Genomic DNA, 12,110 nt, shown 5'->3' with positions numbered 1-12,110 from the left:
TACGAAATTAACTTATTTACGAAGTTAAAAAAGCACAAAAATATCTTTTCATATTTTTTAAGCTCTCGCTTTGCTCCCCTGCCCCTGGGTGAAGCTTTGCTCCCATTCCTGCTGCCCGTGCCGCTCTGCTCCACACCTATCGTAAGAAAAAGCCCCACATTTACCAGGAGGGCCCTTCTCTCCATATTTCCACACTAAATTCAGGTGACTCTCAGTGTGTCCCCATGCAGGGGGGTGCCCCACGCGGAAAAAGGGGCTCCCGATATTTCGTGCGCTCAGAAACGGAGCCTGCTCAGCCTCTGCCCAACGAAGCATCTGCCCAACGAAGCATCAAAGCAAACGAGCCCCGAGGAGCCTGCAGAAACCCTTCACCCCTAGCACAGGGCCCTGCAGGCGAGCTGTGGATGCGCCCTCCAGGCCGCCCGCCCTCCCCGTGCTGCTCTGGGGATTGCAGCAGCTCTCCATTTCTCTCCTCCCTTTGTTCTTTCACCAAAAGCTGGGCAAGCCTCCATCCCACCCCCGCCGCAGCCAGCGGAAGGAAGCAATAGGCTCGAGTGTGGGTTTGGCTGGAGAGCTCCCCCAGTTTCTTTCCTTTGCCCTCCGGGAGTGTTTCCTGCAAACAGGGGCCGGCAGCCCCGGGGTCGCAGGCAGCACGGAAACGCCAGCAGAATCTCGGGAAACGTCTGGGGGCTGCCCACAGCCCCCCAATTTCCTGCAGATTTATTGTTCTGGCAGCCAGCAAGGCTTTCCCGGGGTAGGAATAGCTCCTGGTGCCACGGGGGAGATCCCGAGGTCCCCCCGCTGCTGATTTGGGGACGTGGATGGATGGCAGGGAGCACCCAGGGGAAGCTGCCTCTGGCCTTGGTGCGTGGAGGTGCTCCTGGCACTGGTGGGATCTGACTTTCGGGGGTCCCTGAACCCCTTCCCCAGGGAGCACGCGGCCATGCAAGAGGATTTTCATGCAGAAATAAATGGGCAAGGTCTCCTGGCTGTGCAAAAAGAGCTGGTTTCCCATCGCGCCGTCCCATTTGGGTGTTCCTTGTGAGCGATGCGTCAGTTCTGGAGGGATGAAAACGCCGAGCCTTCACGCAGCCACCTGCTTTGTTCTCCCGTTTCACTCCATTATTTATTCCTCCGTTTGTTCCTCCCCAGGACACGCGTTCAGACCTTCTCTGTGAGGCCCCTGTCAGTGCATTTTGGGGGTGCAGAGGCAAAGCCCACTGAGGCCTTTTGGTCTCACACCTCCTGCTGTGGGCACGGCTGCTGAGAGTTTGCAAGCGGGGAAGTCAAAATTTGTGATTTCACCAGAAACACCATTTTGCTATGGAAAATGGCTGCAAACACGTCCAGGTTTCTAGCCAGGGCTGTGCAATCCAGCCGGGGAGGAAAGCAGCCCCTGCCCCGAAGGAATTCAGCTCAGTGGAGACAAAAGGGAGAGGAAATGCTGGGAAAACCTCGCAGGCATGCTGCTGTCCCACGCCGCAGCCCCCAGCCCTTCTGTCCTCTGCTTCCTTTGGGGGCTTTGCTGAGGATCGTGCCTGGGGGGAGCGAAGCACCTCGTGTCCCCTGGGGTGTGTGGACAACACGGACATGCTGGCATCAGTGTAGTGAGCCCTCCTTGTGCCAGGGGATGGGGAAATTCCCCCCAAAACTGAGATTGAGACACGGCGTTTGCTGCCTTCCCCCTGAATTTAAGCCCTTGCTTGATCTCATTTCAGGCAGCCGACGGGAGCGCTGCTGCCGGCTGCTCTCCAGGCGACAGAGGATGCCAGGAACCAGAAAAGCCCTGCTAAATTTAGCTCCCACGTGCAGCAAGCCCCGGCCATCCACCTGCACGCTCACTGTAAGCCGCAGGCAGCCCCAGAGCCCCCGGTCGGCTCCTGCTCAGCCCTGGCCACAAGCGAGCAGCTCCCGTCACCGTGCAGCACCAAGCAAGGGGCAGCACCAGCCACCCTACAAGGCACATTTTTTATGAAGCTTGCTCTCTGAGCACTTCTCTACGTTCTGCTGATGCTAATGGCAGTTTGTTTTTCCATCACCTCCTGGCTCGGAGACGTTAAAATACAAAACTATTGATTTATTGGAGCCGTTTCCATCCATCCCCCAGACTCGGACTGATGCGCCGCCGCTTCCAGTGCTCGCTGCAGCCCCGCGTTATTCTTGGACTCGGATTCTTCCTGTAATTGCAAAACTCCTCCCTTGTTTTAGGTCGAGCAGCGCTTACAAGAAAAACGAGAATGCCATAAAGCACTTTGAGGCACGGCAATAAAATAAATCACGTCCCCAACCACGGCGTTCAGCATCAACGCTGCACCCCACGGAACGCGCGGCGGCACAGAAACTCTCCTCTCTGCCCCAGCGTTTTTGGGATGGTTGCAACGTTTTTCTTCTTTAAGTGCTTGAGGGGAAGAGCGTGTCCCCAAATCCCTCACTGGAAGGGGGAAACCTATTTCCCAGCAAGAGATATAGCAGAAAATAGGCGTGCTGGGGAGCTCCCGGCAGCGACACGGAGCTGTTTCAGACTCAGGGCACGGCATCCGCAGCACGGGGTGTTTGCGCCAGCCCAGCTCAGTTTTTTCCCTGCAGCCACGGAGCTGCAATGAGGGCAGCCTCCATCCCAGCGCTGCCTCCTGGGGGAGGCTGCCCTGGCCGGGCTGGAGCAGATTTGGGGAGGTTTTTGCTCGCGGTGCCCAGCAAAGAGGCGGCTCCTCGCTGCGCCAAGGGAAACTGTTCCACACATCCTTCCTCCAGCAAAAAGGATGTCACTGGAGATGCCTTTAGAAGAAAACCAGAGGAGAGCTGGCTTGTTTCAGGGCGTGTGTCAGTGCATCGCTTTTGTGCTGTTCTTCAAAAGCAGAGGAAAAGCAGAGGGTCGGGAAAGACACCCAGGGCAACACTGCGGGCAGGGAGCCCCATGTTCGCAGCCTCGGGGGAAGCCTACAACATTCCCTGGCACCTCTGCAGGCTCCCCTGAATTCCTCACCCTGACACTGCCCCACAGCAACAGCAGCTACGTGCAGCAGATGAATGGGAGCATGAAATGTAGGTCGGTTAGCGAGAGATTTTCCATACGGGGCGGTGCTGGATGAAGGCACAGGACACCGGGGAGCTGTCGGTGGCTGCAGCCCCTGCCAGCACACGGCTCTGGTGAAGGACAGGCAGTTTTTCCTCTCAGACTGCATCGTCTGCTCCTCATATTTTAAGTTTAAGGAGCTGCCCTGCCTCTCCCCACATCTATCCCAGGAGTGGTATCACACAGCAGGGCTGGCAGGGGAGCAAGGGACGGCTGCAGCCGCCCAGGTGGTGAGGGGCGCAGGGGGCTCCCTGGGGCACAAAGCCTAAAGAAATCCTGTGGCTGCAGGGGGGCGAATGCCAGGGTTGGAAACGGGCATTTATTCGGGTGCTGGTCCCAGGCCCTCCTCCAGTTTGATGGAAGAGAGCGGCTTCAGAAGCAGTCGCATTGAAAAGAAAAAAAAAAAAAAAAACAACACACAAAGAGCTATTTTTCCCCCCCCCCCGTTTTCCAGGCTTTTCTCTAGGATGAAAAGCCATTCTGGAGGTGATGTGCCAGGGGTGCCCCCTCCAGCCCCACGTCAGCTGGCAGAGCCGATCCAAGCCGTGGGCGCCGCACAAAACCCCTCGGTCACCCTGGGAACGGCGACTGCGGCTGGCGGGGGGAAAAGGAACCAAGCAGCAAAGCCCAGCCCCTGCTTGGCCGCCTCTCTGATCTCCTGGCAGCTCCAGCCTTTGCCTACCAGCAGCGGCAGGACACAGCCCTTGTCTCAATGTGTTTATTTTTAAATGCATCTTTTCAAGCATCGGGAGTCTTGGCAACAGCAGCCGGCGAGGAGAGCTTGCGCAAAGAGCCCCTGACGCGGCACTAGGCAGCCACCCAGCAAAGGGTGCTGTAATCCCTTAAAAATCTCCGCGTCCTTTATATAGGGCTGCCTAATCGGCCTCCGTGGTGGGAGCTTTCAGGGAAATGAAGTTCTGCTTTCACCTGCAGGGAGCGGGGGTTGCCCCCTCTCCCCGAGCCCCTGCCCTCTGGCTGCTGCGGGTGGGAAGGGGCCGGGGGGCTCGGAGCAGCCACGAGGGTTGGTGCAATGGCACGCAGCGTGCCCGTGAGCTCAGAGAGGTTTCTGAAGGGAGAGGGCTGCTTTCAGCTCCCGAGAAAAAGCCTTTTCAGTCCCCAAGAAAACCGTCGCATGAAGGAATTGTGCTGGGAAAAGGAAAGCCTGGCAACCGCCTTGTGCCGAGAGTATCCGGGGCTTTCACCAGGGGCTTTGTGGTGCTCCAGGAGACTTTGCCTTTCCAAAAGCCCATTAATCCCACTTTCCATGCCTCCTTCCAGTGCTCCTGTGTCCCCGCTGTGTTCCCCATGGGACGGAGAGCAACCTGGGGCTTGCCTTAAACCCAGCTACCGGGGAGAGCTCCGGCAGGAGAGGGCTCCCCGGGGGCTGCTTTTCCCCCCTGCTCTCCCAGGCAGCTTGGACCCGCTGCCTGCACGTCCCTGGCAGCCACAGGGCAGGGTTGTTTTCCATCGGGAAGGTCGGCGGAGCTGGGGTTTGACATTTGGAGCATCGATCGGCCGCTGCAGCAATGAAGTGTTACCAGGCAAGAAAAGAGCTGCTTGCTGGCAGCTCGCAGCCGAGGAGATGGCTTCATTTCCAGGCAGCACGCAGCCACCGTGTCCCCATCCCCTGCCCGGGGAGATGGGGAGCAGGGGGGAAAATAGCAAAACTGCTCATCGGGGCTTAATTTGGAGGGGAAAGACCCCGTGTCAGCGCCCAGGCACATCAGCACGTGCCGTTGGGACACAGCCATCATCCCCCTAGACCCTGTGGGTTGGGCACGACCCTGCCCAGGTCCCAAGAACAATAAAACAGTGGTGGCAAATGGAAAAATAAAAAATAAAAAATGGTATTTTTACCATTTGGGAAGGGGGAAATGCACAAGCAGGAGGAGCCTGGGCACAATGAGGATCAGGGCAGGGCAGGCACGGGCCCAGGCTCCTCTGGACCCAGAGGATGGGACCTGCTGGGCGCACGAGCAGCGTGATGGCAAAGCATACAGGTGGGATCTGCGGTGCTGGAATCCACTCCCTAAGGAAAAGCTGGAAATTAAGCAGCACTATTTCGATAAGATCCCCGGCACTGCCAAAATTAGTCATCAAACGCTGCTTGTTCCATGCACATGAGATTAGAGCCAAACAAACGCCGGGTTTAATCTCCTCGGTGCTCCCCTACGCTGCTCAGTTCAACCTTGAGAGCAGCTTTTGTTCACGTTAATGGCTTTCATGCTAACGAGGCTCAGCCAGATTTAAGGTTGAGGCACATCCCGCTCCTCGCTGCGGTAACGCCTCCGCCACCGAGGGCACCACGGGTCCAGGGGGGCTGCCCCACCACGGCCCAAAATCCAGGCTCGGGATCACCACGCTTGGACCTTTAGGCACATCTGCAGCCCCAGCCTGGTGTAAAATCAGCCGTGCTGAGCGCTGCCGAGCCTCGGGTGTGAATTAACTGATTTCTCTTTTGTGCCCAGGGCCCAGGGCTCGGTTTGGCCTCGCTGCGTCCGTCACAGCCTTATCCAAATGCCCCGCGGGGACACTCACCAGGCTGCCGTGCTTGCTTCCCAGCACGCTAGACTTGTGGAGGTCTCTCATTGACTCGACAAGAGCTCTGTGCAGAGAGGGAAAGCAAAAACATTCAATTCACCGTCCCAGGGGGGCGCAGGCAAGCAAACACACAAACCCTGCCCGCCCCTGGGGGCAGAGCCGGGGGGGTATTTGGGTGTCCCAGATGCCCCCCAGCTGCTCACCCATGGGCAAAGCCACCCTGCACGGGGGCCCAGCACGTGGCAGGATCCGGCCCCTTTGCCCCAGGGGGATGCTCTCGGGCAATTTGTGCCCAGCACCGGTGCTGTGCTGACCCCCCCCGGGGCCAGCAGCCCCCCACAACCTTTGAGGAGAAGCGCACGGTGCCGCCTACGCTCCCCTGGAGCACAAAGCGATGCCAGCACAAGGAGTTGCCACGTGCACGTAGGTAGGTGCACTCCCTGACTCACAGCCCGTCAAGGTGCTCATTAACCTGCCCAAAAACCCCGCTACACAGCCAGCTGCTCGTTCCCCTGGAGCACTGCCAGCCCCAAACCCTGCACTACGACATGTCCATTAACTGGGAAAAAATGCAAAAGGGGGAATGTTTTGGGGTGCATGCAAAAATCCGGTGCAGCTCGCACCAGAAAAGGCAGGTCTCACCAAGGGAAAAGCTGGTTAGCGTGCTGCCACGAAGCAAATTCCTAAAATTGCACAATTTTAAAGGTCCTGGTCTTAGGATTTGGGCTGGGAGAGCTCAGCACAAGAAGCACTGGCCTTTGGCTGAAGGTGAGTTGCGGGAAGGCCAGCACGGGGTGGTGGCCACAGCCACCGAGCCCCCACCAGGCCGTTATTTGTGTCCCTAATTAGTAATAAATGTTCAAGAAAAGAGCCTCCTCCTTGGGAAGAAGCTGTCCCAGTTGTGCACGCTTGCCCCACTGAGGCCAGGTCCCATTTTCCCTGTCCCCACACACACACAGTCCATGGAGCAGGGGACGGCCCAACAACCCATTTGTGACACTTTGGAGACCCCAAATCCTGCAGGAGCCAGCACAGCTCCTTGTTTCCTCCTCATGGACACATCTGGCTGCCAGCACGAGCACCTGGAGCAGCTGGGGGGGATTTAGCTCCGCGTCCAGCCTCAGGAAACACCTGGGGGCTCCAAGAAACACCGGGATCAATGCACCGAGCAGCACCTCGAGGAAGAGCAGTCTCCTCTAAAACAGGCTCGTGGCAGCAGCTGCATCCACAGAGCACGGCTTGGCTTAAGGTCGCATTAAAATAAATAAATAAAAACGGGGTTTGATGCTGAATTTGCAGAGTTTTGCATTTGCTGTAGCCAAAGATGAGGTTATTGATGGAATTGGCTTGCGAAGCACGAGTGCCAGCGCGGACGTGGCCTGGCTGCCCCCATCCCAGGCGGGCTGGCACCACGGGTACCGAGTTCCCGTGCACATCAGCATCCCCCTGCACAGCCCCACACCCATCAGCAGCCCCACATCCCATTTCTAGGTGCTGCGGCGATACCCCTACAGGCAGAGGGGAGGCTGGGGAGGCCCATCTGAGAAATATTCAGGGTTTGTCCCATGAACGGGGTCTAAACAAAGGACAAAAGGCAGATGACCATTTCTGAGGCGGTATCTGCCAGCTGAGGTTTTTTCCAGTCTGGAAGGAAGTGCCTGGGTTTTCCCCTGAGCTCAACTTGTCAAAGATTTCTCCTTCCCAGGGCCTGCTGGCTGCAGGGGAAGAGCCCCTCTGCCCCTCAAGCTGGGGGACACAACCCCAGGCGAGGTTGGACCCCCCCCCCGGCCGGGCTGTCACCTCCTGTCCCCATCCCTCCTCGGGGCTGGATGATGTTTGGTGCTGTGCACTCAATCCCAGACCAAGCCCTGCTGGTCCCCCTTGGCACCCCATCTCCCCTGGGGTCCCCACATCACAAGCACGAGCCCAGGGATGCCACAGGGGGGGCAACAAGACAAAGGGACACTCTGCAGGGTCAGCCCCAAAGCATCCTGGTGGCAATGAGGCTGCAAAGCTCGGGTCCCCCCCACGTCCCAAACCACAAAAAGCTCAGTGCCGGGGCTCATGGCAGCAGCTGCAGCTGCTTCCCTATCAGCAGGGGCCCCGTTTGGGGCTGTTTTTCCCCCAGGAAGCTTTCTGGGGGAGGCAAAACAAACCTCCCGGGCCCACGTGCTGAGAAGAAATGCATGGCCGATAAATCACGTAAACAAGCCCGCTTTTCCTCCCACTCTGTTTCCCAACTCCTTCCCACCCTGCGAAGCCAGCGGAAATATTTTGATGGAGAACAAAGGGCCGGGGGGGGGGCTGAGCTCCCAGGCCAGCACCTCGGGGCCCCCGGAGCTGCCCCGGGTCAGCCGCGCCGAGCATGGGATTTCGCCCTCCTTCTGCAGAGCTTGCAGCTTCTCGGAGCAGCGTTTCCTTCGGGCAAGGATACTGCACGCTCGTTCTCAGCTTGAGAGCCTTTTAAGAAACTTGGAGGGTCTGAAATCTCCTTTTCAGGTGTTTCGATGAGCGGGTAACGAAGCAGATTTCACACCGGCGTCAGCAAACCGTGCCACACGTCCCCAGGAGGACCGAGGCAGGGACTCGGTCACAACAGGCTTCCCAAACGGATTTAGGAAGAGTTAAGTGGGGTTACCGATGTGCCAAGAGAAAGCCTCCGATGGGAGGATGCCATAAATCCAACCTCCCTAAATTCACCAGATTTTTGTTATAAAGAGCTGAAGAACCACACGCATGGGTATGAAACACCGGGAAGGTGGGAGAAGGGCGGCTGCTGCGCCCTGCGGGGTCTGGGAAGATGCTGAGGGACTGGGGTGGAAAAAGGACCACAGGAAGCGCTGACATTTCTATTTAGGTGGCATCCTGACAAAATCCTCGCTAAGTCTCAGCTTCATATGGGAAACGAACCACAGAAACTCATTCATGAAGGGAAATGATGGTTTTCTAAGGCAGGAAGATGCTGCGGCGGCGAGCAGGTCGGGCACGTCGCTGCCCTGTGGTGTTTCCTGCCTGAGGACACCAAAGGGTTCCCCACACGGCCCCCCAGATCCCCTCATGTCCCCAGGTATTTGTGCCGTGGTCCTGGGCAGCTTGTAAGGCTGGAAGAGTTTGTTGGAAGTTTATCCCAGCGCGGGGCCAAAAGTTATCCGGAAAAGGATTAAAAAAGAAGAAGAAAAAAAAAAAAAAAAAAAAAAAAAGGGGGGGAAGAAAAAAAAAAAGAAAAAAAATAAAAAAAAGAAAAGGAAAACAAACGCTATCTTCTAAATATTTCAGGCCTCAGAAATTTCCTGGCCGGCTGGGAAGTGCCGGGGCAGGGACGTGGGAGGCACCAAGGCCGAGTCCCGCGGCCCCCCCGCTGCCAGCCCGTGCCGAGGGCGAGCGCGCTGCTCACAGACCCGGCCTTGTGCACGGCCCGGGGGGGGGAACCAGCCATGGGAGCCACACGGAGCCTCCTTGTTCGGGCAGGAGCAAGCCCTCAGCAGGGTTTTTTTAACAAAATCGAGCTGTTTCCATCCTCAATGCCCCCCCACCCAGGGCCTGGCTCGGCGTGGGCACAGCGAGGGCTCCTCACCTGAGCTCTGCTCCGTGGGCTCACCGGGCACCTCCTGACACCCAGCTTCTGGCTCGGGGCTCAGGGAGAGGCTCCTGGGCCCTAAAGGAAAGGGACAGCCCCGTTAGAGCAGCGCCCACCACCCCCAGCCCCCTCAGAGCTTCCCACCAGCAGCGCAGTCGCTGCCAACACGGGGCTGGAGCCTGCAGCACTTCCCCATCTGATGGCAGAAGCTGGTTTAAATATTGCCTTCTGCCCCTGCTACAGAGCTAAAACCACCCCGATTGCCTGGCGTGGGCAACCCCACAAACACCGTGGCTACCACCAGATGTGTAAACCCAAATCAGCAAATCCAAACCGCATCCACGCCGCAGTGCCCAGCGCTGCCGTCCCCATCCCCAGCAGGGACAACAGCCACAGCAGAGCGGGTTGAAGGGGTTTCCATAGGGTCCAACAGCTCCGCTGAGGGACCAGGACAGTGGGATGTCAGGGGAAAACCACTATATGCAAAGGAAGAAAGCCACATCCTCATGGGATGAGGCTGGGAGCACACTACAGGGCAGCCTGGGGGCTCATGTCCTGGGGATGAGCCTGTCCCCATCCTCCAGCGTTGTCCCTGCCCTGCTCATCACTTGTGCTCCACAGTAATACCCAAATCCGAGCTCAGACCTGCAGGTTTTTGCCCTATTTCCCCATTTTTAGCAACACAAGTGGTGTCGGAGCCACTCCACCCTCTGCCCGAGGTTTTGCTGCTCGAGGCCCTGCAGAGCGAGCCCGAGCGGCTTTGCTCACAGCTTGGTGAGGAACAAAGGAGAGAAAGATTTCTGGGAGCCGAGCTCCGCGCTGGTTCCCTTCCAGACGGTGAAAGATTCGATTCACAGATTTGTGGGGGACTCTAGCAGCTGGCCCCGTCACGTAGGTTTTGCCTGCTGCCAGCTTTCGGTAATTACACACTGACTTGGGAGATAGGAATCCGGGATCCGACTCCTTCGAGCTCTCCGCTAGCTGGCTAATGAATTGAACTATTCATCATTTGATAAAATTTCCATGAAAAGGAGAAGGGGGGCGGGGGTGACCCCGCGTCGCATTCTGCATGGTATGGGTTACAGCGAGCGAGCCTGCTGGCCGCAGCCGGGCAGTCCTAAAGCTCCCGATTAATGCTGCATTGAAGCACAATTAAAACTCATTAAAAAGCCGCGGGGCCAGATAAGTTGCCTTTGATGAGCGTAATGCTTCTGGAAATGGGGAGCTTCCATTTTTAGACTCAAAGCGGGCCGTTATGCTCGCTCCCCACCCCCAGAAATCCCGGCAAAGCCGAAGATTAGCGAACATTGTTTGAGGGCTCCTTATTATTTGTGCTTTATTAGCAGTCCCGGACCCACAGCCCTCTTCTGCTCCTGCCCCAGCTGTTCCCTCCTTCCAGCCGTGGCCCCAGGCACCGTTATGGGATCTCCGCCACCCACATGTTACAGAACAGCTCCTCCACGGCTCCCAGCACCGTGCCTGCCCCTATTTCCGAGCAAAACCTGGGCTGCACAAAGACACGAGGGTTTTCCAGCCGTCACATCGCTGAATCTCAACTAAAAATATTCTCCAGCCTTGATTCCGGGACAGCAAGAGGCAGAGAGCTCTGCCCTGAAAGCCATTAGCGAAACCCCATGCAATGATAAATCCCATTAATCTGCTTGCTGTGTATGTTGGTTACCCTGCACCCACTCCCTTTAACATGAGGCTTATTAAATATGATCTGGCACCGATCCCCAAGCACCATCACCCACAGCACACCCAGCACTGCCCTAAATTTGGGTTTCGTGACCATCCAGAGAAGATGTCCCCAGCCAGTTCTCCAGAAACCAAGTCGAGCTGTGCTTCCCAAAGCCCATTTTCCACAAAGCCATTTTGCCTGATATCACGACCCCGTGCCTCCAATCAAGCTTCGTATCGATCGAACCAGCAATCAGCTTTTCCACGGGCTCAGCACTTGCCCCAGACACGAAACCTGCCCTCGGTGGCACAGCAGAGGACGGGGCCACCAGGGCCAGCACCTCCGTGGTGCTGTAGCCACAGCCTCCCACGGGCCCCGGGGTAATAATCACGGCTCGACCGTGTCTGGCTGCGTCGCTTCTTTACCATCTTTGACCACGACAGGCCATGGATGCAATTTCCTCCCTGCGTTTTTGGCTTCATCGACTCAGTGAACTAAGAGGATGAGCTGTTATCCAAGCAGCGTAGCTTGATGACTAATACCAATTAATAGATAATAAACCAGGGGAGCCCATCGGATAATTCCGCCTAACGCATGCCACAGGACCTCCCGAACTGCCTCCTGGCTAAACCCTGCCCTTTAGAAAAGCCTCCAGTCATTTTAAAACTATATTTCCCGAATTAAGACTCCCTTGGGCCCCTGTTAATTTGTGTTCATGGTTAATTATTCTTTGGGAACAGCCCCTGGCGATGGGCAGAGCTGGAAGCACAGCACCACGCCAGCCCCAGTCATGCAGGGCGCAAAATTGTTCACCCAGCCCCAGTAAAGCCCAGCAAAGCCAGCAAAGCTCCACTTGCTGCAGAACCCATGCCCAGCAGACAGCATTTTGCTGCTCCCACAGCTAACTTCTCGCTTCTTTTTACACAAACTTTGCCCCTTAATGAACATGGGGGTCAGGGCTAGCAGCTTTATCAAGCGAGCACGCAGCTGCGGGCAAAATACCAGGCAAGTCTGGCAAAATCTGCTCCCCAAGTATCCCTCCCCTTCGGTTTTCTGCCAGGGGGGTCCCAGCAGCCTGGTGAGTGCCTTTGTCCCTCGCACCCGGCGGAGCACAGCCGTGTCCCGAGGGCACAGCAGGTCCCCGAAGTGGAGACAGATGTCGGGCTGGGGGAGAGGCGCTCTCCGTGTGTTTGCTGCTGGCAGATTTGTTTGGCTTTGTGGCGTGGGCCCTGCTCTCC

The sequence above is a fragment of the Netta rufina genome (assembly GCF_964035555.1).
Source record: "Netta rufina genome assembly, chromosome: 11".
In the NCBI taxonomy this organism is placed as follows: Eukaryota; Metazoa; Chordata; class Aves; order Anseriformes; family Anatidae; genus Netta; species Netta rufina.
Note: the sequence above shows the minus strand (reverse complement) of the source record.